At 37.2% G+C, this 13319-nt stretch overlaps 1 protein-coding gene across 17 annotated transcripts in view; it reads right to left on the reverse strand.

The window, feature by feature from the left end:
• The window catches only part of NCOA3 (nuclear receptor coactivator 3), a 211679-nt gene extending 201838 nt beyond the window's left edge, over positions 1 to 9841 (reverse strand). For 3 of the 17 annotated variants that reach the window (XM_056812981.1, XM_056812973.1, XM_056812982.1), the window contains exon 1: positions 9713 to 9841. The gene's annotated coding sequence lies outside the window, so the exon portion shown is untranslated. Of the gene's footprint in view, positions 1 to 9412; positions 9653 to 9712 lie in introns of those variants that run through there. The other 14 variants (XM_056812976.1, XM_056812984.1, XM_056812970.1 and 11 more) reach the window with 7 other exon arrangements.
• Between the last annotated feature and the right edge of the window lie 3478 nt (positions 9842 to 13319).

A 13319-nucleotide genomic window follows, 5' to 3' on the forward strand; every position in this document is an offset into this window, starting at 1 on the left:
GGAAGAGTAGAATTTTGTTTGAAATCTAAAGTGAAAAGGTTAGTGCCTTGACAACCATGCAATTTGGAGTTTTCCTTTCTCCCCCCCAATGCTAAAAAATTTTCACTGGACCCTACCACTCCCTTAGGTTATTGTCATATCTCTTCTCCCTTTCTTAAACTCCTTGGAAAAGTTGTCTATAATCATTGTCTCTACTTTCTCTCCCCTAACTCATTCCTTTTGCAATCTAGCTTACAACCTCACTATTCAATAAAACTTCTTTCCCCTAAATTATGAATGATCTCTTAATTACCAAATCTTACATCCTTTTCTCAGTCTTCATCCTTCTTAATCTACCTGCTACATTTGACACAACTGATCACTTTCTCCTTTCTGAGTTTTATTCTTTCTTGGTGGCCTCCTCTGTTTCTGACTCTTCAATCATCTAAGTCATCATCATCATCCTTTGTATTGTTTTGCATATTGCATTTCTGTGGGTGCTCTCAAAAGTCTTTTACTGGGTCTTCCCTTCTCTATTCACTCTTGGTAAATGAGCTCATCAGATCTCATGAGTTTAACTATCATCTTTATGCAGATGACTTCCAGCTCTATATATTTATTCTCCCTTATTCTGTCCCTTGAGATTCATTTACATTTTATCAATTGCCTATTGAATATTTCAAATTTCATATCCCTGATACATCTCAAACACTTCTAAAATTTGACAATCTTCTTTATTTTTCTCAAAGGTACAACTCATTTAGTGCTTCAGGTTGGTAATCTCAAAACAGACTCTTTACTTTCCCTCACTTCACACATATCAAATCAGTAGCCAGATCTCAACATATATATCTTTACAATCTCTTCATCAAATCTCTTCTCTCCATTAATTTAAGCATCAACCACAACACTAGTTCAGTTCCTCATCATATCTCACTTTGATTATTATAATAAATAGTCTCAGGTTTCTCCTCACATCAATCCATGCACCATTCAACTTTCAGTGATTTTCCTAAAGCACAGCAGGGTCAGCCTCCAACCCCAAACTCAAGTGTTCCCTATTACATCCAAGATCAAATATTAGTTCCTGTCTGGCATTTAAAACTCTTCATATCTGGCCCCTTCCTATCTTTCCGATCTTTTTACCTTTTACTCCATATTCCAAGCATTCCATGATCCAGACACATTGGCCTAGACACATTCCTCACACCAGAGACACCATCTTCTATCTCTAGTTCATGTCTTTGCACCAATCTGTCTAGAAAGCTCTCCCACTTCCAAATCTTAACTTCCCTGGCTTCCTTCAAGTTTCAGTTAGCCCTAATCATTCATCTAACCTCCAGACTCACATCTCCAATTGCCTTTTGGACAGAGGTATGTTAAAAGTGACATGTCCAAAAGAATTACTCTTTCCCAACAAACATTCCACACTTCTAAACTTCCCTATTACAGTCAAAGGTATACCATGACTGTCCCCAGTCACCCAGGCTTACTACCAATGTATTATTCTCTACTCCTCACTCTCACTACCACATTCATATTCAATCTGTTGACAAGGTCTGTCCATTTTGCCATCATAACATCTCTTACATATGTCCCTTCTATCCTCTTTTGCTGCCAGGTTCCTATCAATTTACTTTTGGGCTACAGCAATAGCCTGCTGGTTGGTCTTCATGACCCAAGTATCTCTCTACTCCATTCTGTTCTTCACTCAGCTGTCTAATTTATCTTCTTAAAATGGAGGTTTGACTATGTCATCCTCCCTATTCATACTCCATTGGCACTCCTTACACCTCACTCCCTACCCCACCTACTCTGTGATCCAGTAAGAGTAGTCTCCTAGATGTTGCTAGAACTAGACCTTGTATCTCCAGTTTTTCCCTAGGTCTCCTCCATGCCTAAAAAACTCCCTCTTCCAACTTTTGGCTTCCCCATTTTCCAATAAAATCTCACCTTCTACAAGAAATCTTTCCAGATGCCCTTTAATGCTAATGTCTTCCTTAGGTCAATTAATTCCCATTTATCTCATATATAGTTTGTACATCATGTTGTTTCTCCCATTAAGATTGTGTGTTCCTTCAGAGGATGGTTGTGTGTGTGTGTGTGTGCCTGTCCAGCACTTAGCACAGTAGGCTGATAATAGCTAGTTTTTAATAAATCCTTCATGACTGATAACCCTACTTTTTCTTCTAACCACCTATACCACTAAACTGTATCATTCAGTAAAAAATAATTTATATTACTAATGTGGCACAAATACACTCCTTTGTAATCTTACTTGCTAACACAAGTCCTTCTATTCTCCTAGTTGAAAGTGCTCTGTCCTCAAGTAACATTGTATTTATTTAAATCTATTTTTTAAACCTTACCTTCTGTCTAAGAAGCAATACTAAGTATCTATTTCAAGGCAGAAGAGTAGCAAAGGATAGGCAATTAAGGTTAAGTGACTTGTACAGGATCAGAAAGTTAGGAAGTATCTGAAGCCAGACTTGAGCCCAAGTTCTTCAGACTCCAGGCCCAGTGCTCTACTCATTGTGCAACTTAGCTATCCCATTAAGTGAATTTTTCCCAGTAAAATATAAGCTCTTTAAGGACAGACACAAGGAATTTTAAAGCAGTCTTTACTGTTAGTTGAAATAAACTGATGTCATTGTCTTTCTTTTGGATCTAGAAGCTCCAGGAGAAATAAAGGCCATATCTCTATTTTTTTCCACAACAGCTCACCCCAAGAGTTGCTGAATGGCAACTAAATGAATTTGGTAGTAGAAAAAAATGGTTAAATATGATCCCAAGAACAGGAATAGGGCATTCAGATAAGGGGGATACTTTTGAAGAGGAAGAGGAATAATGAATTCAGACTTCATTCTCAACCTCTGCCTTGACTCAGATGAAACTGTCATTGACCAAGGTTGTGAAAATGCTGACAAGATACATACAAGAGAACAGCCCTTTATCTAAATTCTCCTTAAAAATTAATTAATTGATTGATTATCCTTATATTCCGTGTCAGCCAATAGATCTTAATTCCTAGTAGAAATTATTAGTAAAACTAACATCCTGGCACCCCATATTATATAAAGATGATAAACATGAACTACCTCACACCCCCATACAAAGAATATATTAGAGTTGTTTTTCCCATTAAAAAATATGTATTTCTCCAAACCCATTCAGACACACCTTTAACATTAAACCTTGGGACTTCACGGGGTGAGTTATGGTTAAGTTTTGGCCCTAAAACAAAGCAAATGTCTCCCTTTCCTGCCAAGGCTTAGCAAACTTAATCAGAAAGAAAAAGAATTTAGATATAATTTCTACCAAAAAAAGTTTCTGAATTTTGTGTATCATTTTCAAATATTCTTAAATACTTATTAAATTATTAAAATGCAATCTATAAAAGAAATTGTTCTTTCATACAATAAAGAAATGAAAACAATTCACTTGAATAATTCTAACAATGACAACAAATTTACTATTAACTTTTGAAGAACCTATTTACTAAATTTTTTTGACCCAAAACAAGAGAATATAAATATACTATATGTGTAAAAGTCAATTACAGCCAGTGCTTTCAAGAGTTAATTCACAGACTATTTTGTCACCAAACTTTTTTATGCTGAATCAGCATGGGAACTAGCACTGAGCATCACCCCATTGTCTGGTGTAAACAGCTTAGCTCACTCAATATTTGGCTAATAAGACTACAACAAAAGGCACTATAACCATAGGTCCTCTTAGGTACAAACTATTTTAAAGTTAGAAAAGCCTTAGGGGCCAGTTAATCCAATTGTAATATTTTTCAAATGGAAGACAAGAGGTCTTGAGAAGTTAAGTGATCACCAGCAGAGATAGGACCAGAACCAGACCCCAAGCTAATTCTGTTTTCACTCCACCTCCAGTTACCCAGAGGAAGACAGGATCTTCACTTAAACAGCAGAGACCAGAGCAAAATTATTTGGCCAAAGTTGATAAAGTTATTCAAGACTTTTTGCTAAAAGATTTACTTGAATGTAAATTAAGATTTGAAAGTACTAAAGATTTTTTAAAAAGAAGTATCACATTCACACACATATACTGTATATGATAATTTGTTCTAAAATGGTAGGGGCATAAAGATTATGCTTTTCCACCAATAATTTTAAATATTCAAAAATGTTATTTGCACGAAATTTAAACTACTGTTTATTGTTTTCCTACTACCTTCAAAGTAAAAATTTTATTTCCATTAAAAAATTTTAAATATTTGTTCAGTATTTTCTTTTTTATGCTAAAATTCCTTTTTTTATCCTCACTTTTCTCCTTCTTTGTTCTAATGTTCTCAAATGCATGAGATGGAGGAACAATACCACAATACAACTGCAGGCTTCCTGCCTACTGCTTAGCCATTATTCTTCAAGACTTGAGAACTTTCAAAACAGTCTTGGGAGGCTTTGAAATTCCCTCTTTCAGAATTTTCCCTCCTTCATGGAACATCTATTTAAAAGAATGACTTTTAAAATAGCCTGTCAAAATGCTATGTCCAATCACAATTGCCAAGACAAACTAAAAATGCCAACTTTAAAGATGGAGACCATCATCCTAAAAGTAGGGAATCCAGAAGAAAGTGTAATTACAGATACCCAAAGGGGGGTAGAGTATATACAAGCTAGCTAAGCAGAGGAATAGTATTTTCTCATCTGCTTTGTTTAAATGAAGGAAGTTTGTGAAATGCCTTTATAAGTCAAGCTATGCAAATTGCCACTACCTCTATTTTTATATTTAAAAACATTAAGATCTAATGGAATAAAGTCTCAAACTATTCAGAGCTGCATAATAGGAAATGTAAGACCATATAGTTTGTTATTACTCTTTTACAAATGTTAGCTTTAGAACAAGGTCTTCAGAACTAGGCTGAAAGAGGAGGAAAAAAAGATAAAAGATCTCTAAACAGGTCAAAAATAAGAAACCAACAATAAATGCAAAGTCCTCAGATTGGTTCCCCATTACTTTATGGTGATAGTTTAAATCACATTTGCTAATAAGCTCACTGACAACAAAGTTAATACAAGAGGCTAATAAACAAGGCACTAGTAGAAATGAGCATTAAGAACAAAAAAAAAAAAAACTGCCCCTGCCCAACTTAGTAGGACTCCAGGCAATTTAAAAGGCAGAAGCACTTTTTTTTTAAACACCCAGGAGGTAAAATCTAACTGCCAAAGTAACTATTTCAAAACTTATTTAAAATATCATTTTTAAATCTCAAGATTTTGTAACAAAAAGATTTCAACCATTAACCTAATTACGAGAAATAATATAAAATAAAGTCAGACAACATTTTTAGATAGTCCCTTAAAGTTTGTTATAATTTAACCTATTTTCTCAATTTTCAATTACTCACTTAAGATGTAAACTAATTGATGATTATCCTCAACTCTGAGTATTTTCATCTACCTATATTAATCCAGCACTGCTATCCAATAACAGCAATAGTAAAACCCAAGGGAAGAATAAATTATAGTTTTATATCATTCAGCTTAATGCATCCTCTCACCTTCATTAATATGAATAATCAAAAGTTAACTTTAGAAGTTCTGGGAATACATGCTAAAGTTTCCAAAGACTAAAGCTTCAAAATATTAATCTAAAGTCTCTAAGCAATAAAAATTAAATATTTCATAATGTATAATACCTTCAGAGATTGTAGATATTGATACTGTAATCCCTTCACATCCTTTCTATAAAAAATTTCCAAAACACCTGCTTCAAACCTCAGTGAGGTAAGTAAAGTAAATATCATTAACCATTTTATGGGAGACAGCATTAAGACTTGGAAAAACTGTAATCAGTCCAAGATCACACAGCCATTAAATTACTTGACTATTTCACAGAGGAGAAAGTTTTTTAAAGGAGTGATATGGAACATCATGGTGTAAAGTGGGAGGAAAAATTATAAAGACATTGGTAGAAGCCACTAGAAGTTTTGCTTAGAGTTTTCTTCCAGTCTTATGTAAAATCCTGCCAGCTACCACACTCTCTTGTCTCTAGGGCTACAAAGCTGACACTACTGAGAATAAAATAAACCTTTACTACTGACCCAGCATAAACTGGCCTGGGCAGGAAGGTATCTATGGAACTGAGTTAGTGCTAGGAAAGATCAAATAAGGTCACAACTCTCAATTATCTGGAATCAGATTATCTAGTTTATGGATAAACCAGCCTTTTAGCCATTGCCTGTCCTCTCCACTCCTGCTGGGAATCTTTTGGCCCTTTCACTGCTCATTTAACATATCTACCAGGAGGAGGAGAAGGGAGAATAAATTAAAGTCAATTCTATCATTTGTTAGTGGACTGAAAATAAAGTTACATCAAGAATCCCATTTATAGAAAATTTAAGAAAGAATTTCTGGGAGAGTTACATCAAATTTTAAAATCATCAATTACTCAAAGATATGCAATGAGTCACAGGAACTATCAAAAAGTTACAATAAACAATAACATGCACAATCACAAGATTACTCCTCAACTCTATGATAAGCAAAACTAATATAAATTCATTTTTGCAAGTCGAATGCAATTATTTTGAAACCCTTTTATAAAATAGAAAATGAACAAAATTCCAAACTTCAACACAGCTTTCCCTTCTCCTGAGAATCAATGTTATATTACTTGTAGCTTTTTCTTTCATTTATCACACTTTAACAGAAGGAAAAAAAAGAATCAAACTATAAGGTAGTCTCTGCTCATAACATTGGACCTTTTAGTGTCAGAGAAAACAGAGGAAATATTGGAAAGTATATTACAAAATTAGGTTCAAACTAAAAACAGGTAACAGAAGAACTAATGTTGAGGCCTGTTAAATCTGGACTACACCTTCAATCTTGTTCAACAGTTCTTTGCTTTTCCAGTCCTAGGCCACTTATTAACAAACTAACAATTGTATTAAATTGTTGTATTACTATGTAAGACAGCCAACCACTGGAAGTTACATTTAGTTTAAATTTGTAGCAAATTTTTAAAAGTTCTCAGAAGGGCTCAAAATGGTCCAGGCAAAATCTAAAATCATTCAGTCCTGACAGTATTGGAAATACTAAATTAAGATTATTACTTTCACAACCAATTATGGTCAAGCCAATAGTGATTTTATCATGCTCTATTACCCAGGCTGAAAATTAACAAGTGAGGGTTTTAAAAGATACTCTTAAAGACTTATTCAAAATGTAATGGTCATAAATCAAAGGATTCTACAAACAGGTGAATAAAACTTTAAATTCTTGTCTTTACATTAAAAGGCAGTTCTTGATATCTCACCCTACAGGTAAGCCTATTTCAAATTTTTTGCAATACTCTTTCAAAATATATACCCTGTTAATTCAAGGGGAGCTTTTGGGTAAGTAACCATTTCAGTCATGGCAGAACCATTATGGTCACCATCACTTTCCTATTTTAAACTCAAATCTACCTGGTTTTGTTTTTTTGAGAGTGGGGGAAGTTTGAATGGGATGGGGAGGTAAGGGTTCTTGAGAAGAGTGAGGTAAGAGGCAAGCATTTAAGTCTTAGCAGAATGAGTTACTTTCATCTGCTAAAGAGAAAAACACCTCCAAAAACCATTCTTCATATACTCATTTCCAAACTACTGGGAATGGATAATTTACCATTTTTGTTTATATAAGCAAGTTTAAATACTTTCGACTTCTATTCATTACGATAAACTTTCTGAAAATAAATTTCTATCTATATATCAATTATGCAACAGTTTCAAAATAAGAAATACACAAAAAGGTTTCCCTATCAGAACTCAACAGTTCACAGAAACAAAATTATATTTTTTTTCTTTAGATATTCTGCATTTTCAAAGACTGTAGTTAAGGAATGCTTGAGACAAGTATTTCCTGAAACTGCTATCCAAAAATCTTATCTGTATTCTATAATCTTTCCTATCTTGTGTCGTTAAGATGGGAGCTTTTTTTTAATACTGTTAGTCAATTAAGTCACTGCTCTCTATCAACATAATACAAAATATTCGATCACTTAGGATCATGGCAACCTAGATTACTGCTCATTTAAATGCAGGACCTGAAGCAGCCGGCAGTGTCAGGGAGAGTATAGTGTTCAATATCATTTTACATGTTACCAACAGAGGGTTCATCTTACACACAAACAATGGGCACTGGCAGGGTGTCTTCACCTTCCTGAAGCCCCACAAATTGTATTTCTCCATAAAATGTTTACAAGATTAGAAGACGTATGGAATATCCGAAACTCTTTTGTAGCTTACTGCCAATTCTTTTTTTGAAAATCATTCAAAATTTAAGGTTCATAATAATGTTTTTCTCCCTCTTCTACTCATTTTATTTCTCTGCTCTACCTACGTACAGAACAGGATGTGCATAAAAAGATTTTCAATGAGCTGTTCAAGATAACAGATTAAAATATTTCCAAAGCCAACAAATTGTTCAAAAACTTGCAGGGTTCTTTTTTTTTTTTTAACTAAAATATGTTGTGTGTGTAAATGTTGCAAGGACGGTTTCTTTAAAAAGGATTATTTCTCAAAAAATTATTTTCTAACCTGATGAAGTGCTCCAATGAATACTTAAATCTTTGCAGTACGTATTCAACGTAGAAATCTATACAGAGCATTTATTTCTCTTAATGAAAGACTCGAGAATCTTGTTCAATACTACCATTGCCCACATCTCATTCAACTCCATTTGAAACCAATGCAGTGAGACAGCTGGTATTTTGCCTTCCTATTTTCTTACAGTACAAGGTTAGTCACAAAAACAGATTAGTTTGAAGTGCAGCTCAAAAATGCAAAATACTTCCCCACAAAAAAAGGGGGTAGAGAGCGAGAATGCGGGGGGGGGGGGGGGGGAACTAAGGAAAGAATCCCTGGGTAACTTCATGGGTATTCTATCACAAACTCAACACTTTTCTTTTTCTTTTTCCCCCACCCTCTTCATCTAGAACAACTTCGTCACTTTACAACCTCTTCTATAATGGACTAGAAAGAGCAACTTGGAGACCACATTTTAGGAATATGGGTGAACGAAAGAAAACCCAGTGTGTTTAATCATTAAAACAAAACTTTTAACCTTTGTGAGCCCAAGGAGGGAGAATTATGGCTCAAGCCCAAATTTAACTTATCTGGCCGCTTCTTTCCCTTCCCTTGTTAGCCAGGGACCCGTCTTCCTGGTGATGACTTGACTGACGGGGAGAAAATTGTTGTAGGAGACATGAGTGCAAAATGACCTCTTTTGGGGGGAAAGGGGGGACATCGGTCCCAACAGGTTTGGTGGGGTTTTCCCCTTCGAAGGAACTGCTGCTTTCTAAGTAGCCAAGCCCGAAAAAAGCCAGAGGAGAAGACAGGGACAAAATAAACTTTGGGGCGAAGATAAGGATCCCCGCAGCCCCTCGCGCCGCTCCCGGTAGCCCCCGGCCCGCGACAGCCCAGTACCTCGACTCCCGCCTGTCCCTGCGTCCGTCCCTCAGTCCGCCCGTCGGAGCCTCGGTTCCTCCGCCCGGCCAAGGTCTGCCCGCCTCAGCCGCCCCAGCAGCGCGGGCGCGCCCCCACACACACAGAGGCACACACGACCCCCCCCTCCCGGCCGAGGCTAGGGGCGCTCCAAGGGTTGAGGACGCGGGGACGCCAGCAGTGGGGCTCGCCCTCCTCCTCCGCCCTCAACCCCTCGCCCCCGCCCCGTTTTCCGTCGCCGCCTCCTCCTCCTCCTCCTCCTCCTCCTTTATCTCCACTCACCGCCTGCCGCCATCTTCCTAGCTGGTCGGATTTAAATAGGAAACTCGCCCCCCAAGCGCCGCCAGCACCTCTAAGGAATAGGCGGCTGAAGCTAGTGCTCTGGCCACGGCGCGGAGACCGCTGGGAGATGTAGTCCCCAAGCCCCGCCCCGCACTACAGATCCCAGAGGACCCTGCGCCCAGAGAGACAGCCCTGAAGTCCCTTTTAGCCCCAGGTTGCCTTTTCAAGGCATCCTGTTTAGAGGCTTCCATATCTGAGAGGGTCAGAGCTGGAAGGATCTTAAGATCATAGAATTTAGAACAGGAAGACCTGAGAAATCTTCAGGATCTCAAAACTGAAAGAGATATCATAGGTTATGTAGGCCAACCTGTACCTGATCTGGAATCCCTCCTACAATATCCCCAACAAGTAGAGTCCAACAGTTATGGAAGACCTTTGATGGATGAGACAGCCCATTCTACTTTGGGCTGGATCTAATTTTGGAGGCAGCTAGATGGCTCAGTGGATAGAATTCTGGGACTGGAGTAGGGAAGACCTGAGTTCAAATAAGGACTCAAACATTTAGGAGATTCCTGACCTTGGGCAAGTCACTAAACCTCTTCCTTTTGTTGTTCATGCTTCCTACCAATGACATCATGATATTGGGATCAGGGTACAATGTGTTTTGACTATGGTTGATCGGACCATTGTGAGCTCAGAAGGCTCTACCACAAGTTAGACACAAATAGAACATTTGGAATGGAGATAGCTCTAGATTTGTACATCTTGTGTTTCCTTTGTGCTATTGAAATTCCTCTTTGCTCATGGAATACAGCCCCTTCTTTCATTGCAGATTCATAATGCTGAGCAATCCTAAACCAGATCTGGCATGTCTCACAATTGATATTAAAGTTTTTCAGAGAGACTTTGAGAGTGTCCATGTACTATTTCTTTTGACCTACATGTGAGATATTGTCTTGTTCTAGTTCTCTGTAAAATGTTTTTTTGGTGAGTATATGTTTGGCATTCTTGCCATGTGGCCAGCCCATCCAAGTAACCATTTATATTCGCTTCAGTAGTTGCTTGACAGTTCCTTTTCTTGTCAGGTAATCTTCAGAATCTTCCTGAGACAATTCTGTTTTCCTAAGAGGCAGCTAGATGCTCAGTGGATAGAGCAATGAGCCTGGAATTAAGAAGACATGAGTTCAAATCCAATCTCAGACACTAAATGTACTACTCTGGGCAAGCCATTTAACTTCTGTTTGCCTTAATATACTGGAAAAGGAAATGGAAAACCTCTCCAATATCTTTGTCAAGAAAACCTAATAGACACGATGATACACTGGGTTACAGAGATTGTTGTTAATCTTTGGGAAGGGTGTGTGTGTGAAATTAAATCTGCCTCTACAACTTGTCTGTTCTTAATCTTTCTTGGTCCAAAGAGGGGAACAAATCTAATCTCTTTTATATCAGATGAGCAGTGTCTTCAAGTTTTCACTTCTTCAGGTTAAACTCATCACAAGTTCTTTCAAATAATTATTTTTATATAGTTTTTTAAACTTAGTATCTTTTTGTTGTTCCATCAAATTCATTTCTTTATATATATATATATATATATATATTTTTTTTTTTTTAAGATTGCATGTCTCCCTTTTCTTCCACCCATCTGTCCTACTGAAAGTTTAAAGGCTACTCACCTGACAGGTTGTTAGTTTTGACCAACTCCATTTCTAGCCTGGACCAGTTCAACCCTTATTAGGCAGTCTGATTATTCCCACAACCAACTTGTAGGAGCTTACCACATCAAGGCCACACTAACTGACATCCAGTAGGTTTAACCTACTGCAACTCAAAATTCTGGAGTTCCCCAGAGATCCCCAGTCTCAGCGTCCTAGTAGCTGAAATTATGAACTATAAGCCATCATGCTCTTTTCCACGTAATTCCTTCATTGCTCCTCTACTCAAAGAATGTTTCTTATAACAAAGATTTTAAAAGGGGAAAGGAGAAGCAGTTGAGCAAAATCAACATATCAAATTCATCTTATAGTATATCCTGTGCAATATACCACACCCATAGCCCCCCCTTCTGTAATTAAGAGGTAGAATATCTAGGAGTAATTCTCCAATGTCCAACTTCTCTCTCTCCAAGGAGTGATGTTTCCCATGGGCAGGATGTACTAAGAGAGTGTGAGTTTAGGAGTTGATTTAATCTTGTAGAATGATGAGTTTCTAGATATTGTGAAATCTAGGAGATCAGCAAAGTGGAAAATAAGGAGGCAAATTAACTGAGTACCTTCCTCAAACAGAAGGTCTGGAACCTTAGTTGGCCTCTACATTGATCAGCATCCTTAAATGTTTTAAAATTCTTTTTCTTTATAACATTGTAATCACTGAATAACTTCTACTTCTGCTCATTTTCCTGTGTTTCTCTGAGTTCATTCTATTTATCATTTCTTCCAGAGACCAATGATATCATTGGTCCTCTGGATGCCCAATCGACTACTGCATCAATAAGAATCCTTCAGACTTTCAACATTGCTCTTTACTATGTTATAATCACTCATGGTGAGTATGGGATGGGGGGAGGGGCTACTCTAAGCATATAAAGATTTCCCCAAAGGGTGAGAACAATTAATTCCAAAATCCAGCAAGGCACCTGTTTCAGGTGTGGTGGAGCATTTACAACTTGGTCAGACATAGAAGATGCCCCAATCATCAACTGCATTTTGAGGCATCACCTGCCATCTTTTTTTTTAAACCCTTACCTTACATCTTAGAATCAATACTGGGTATTGGTTCCAAGGCAGAAGAGCAGTAAAGACTAGGCAATGGTGGTCAAGTAACATGCCCAGGGCCACACAACTGGGAAGTATCTGAAGCCAGATTTTATCCTAGAACCTCCAAAATCTAGGCCTGGCTCTCAATCCACTGAGCAACCCAGCTGCCCCCTTTATCACTAGCCATCTTGACTTTTGCCTTGTCACTGGACTTCTTTGACTCTAGAAGAGAGAAGCTGATGCTTTATGCAACTTTGCCTCATTTTAAATCTAATTCACTTACAAATCAAGACATCTCCCTGAATTGTCATTGGTCCTTTTCTAAGGGAAAGATAATCAACTAGATCAATAATTACCATATAACTTGTTCTCCTATTTCTGCTCATTTCCATTTCACCATGTAGGTCTTCATGTTTTCCCATTTTTCTCTGAATTCATTTTTTTCATAATTTCTTTCAGAAGAATATCTTATTATACTCACATACTATAATTTTTTCATCCATTCTTTAATTGATGAACAACTTATTTTCAAGTTCTCTGCTACCACAAAAATATTGCTATGAATATTCTTGTAAATATGGCTATTTTCTCTTTGTCTTTGATCTCTTTGAAGTATCTTTATTCTTCCTCAAGTAGTTCATAGCTCACAATTTCTCTCCTCCTCAATTCCTGCCCTCATACTAGGAAACTTTAAGGTACATATTGACTCTCCTTCAAACTCTCTAAACATTCAGATTCTCAGCTTGTTGATTTCCTAAGAGCTCCTCCACCTAGCCTCAACCACACACACAAAGAGATCTTACCCTTGATCTTCTCAACATCAACAAATGAACTGCCTCCACATTCAAGAA

The sequence above is a fragment of the Monodelphis domestica genome, chromosome 1, assembly GCF_027887165.1.
Source record: "Monodelphis domestica isolate mMonDom1 chromosome 1, mMonDom1.pri, whole genome shotgun sequence".
Taxonomy (NCBI): Eukaryota; Metazoa; Chordata; class Mammalia; order Didelphimorphia; family Didelphidae; genus Monodelphis; species Monodelphis domestica.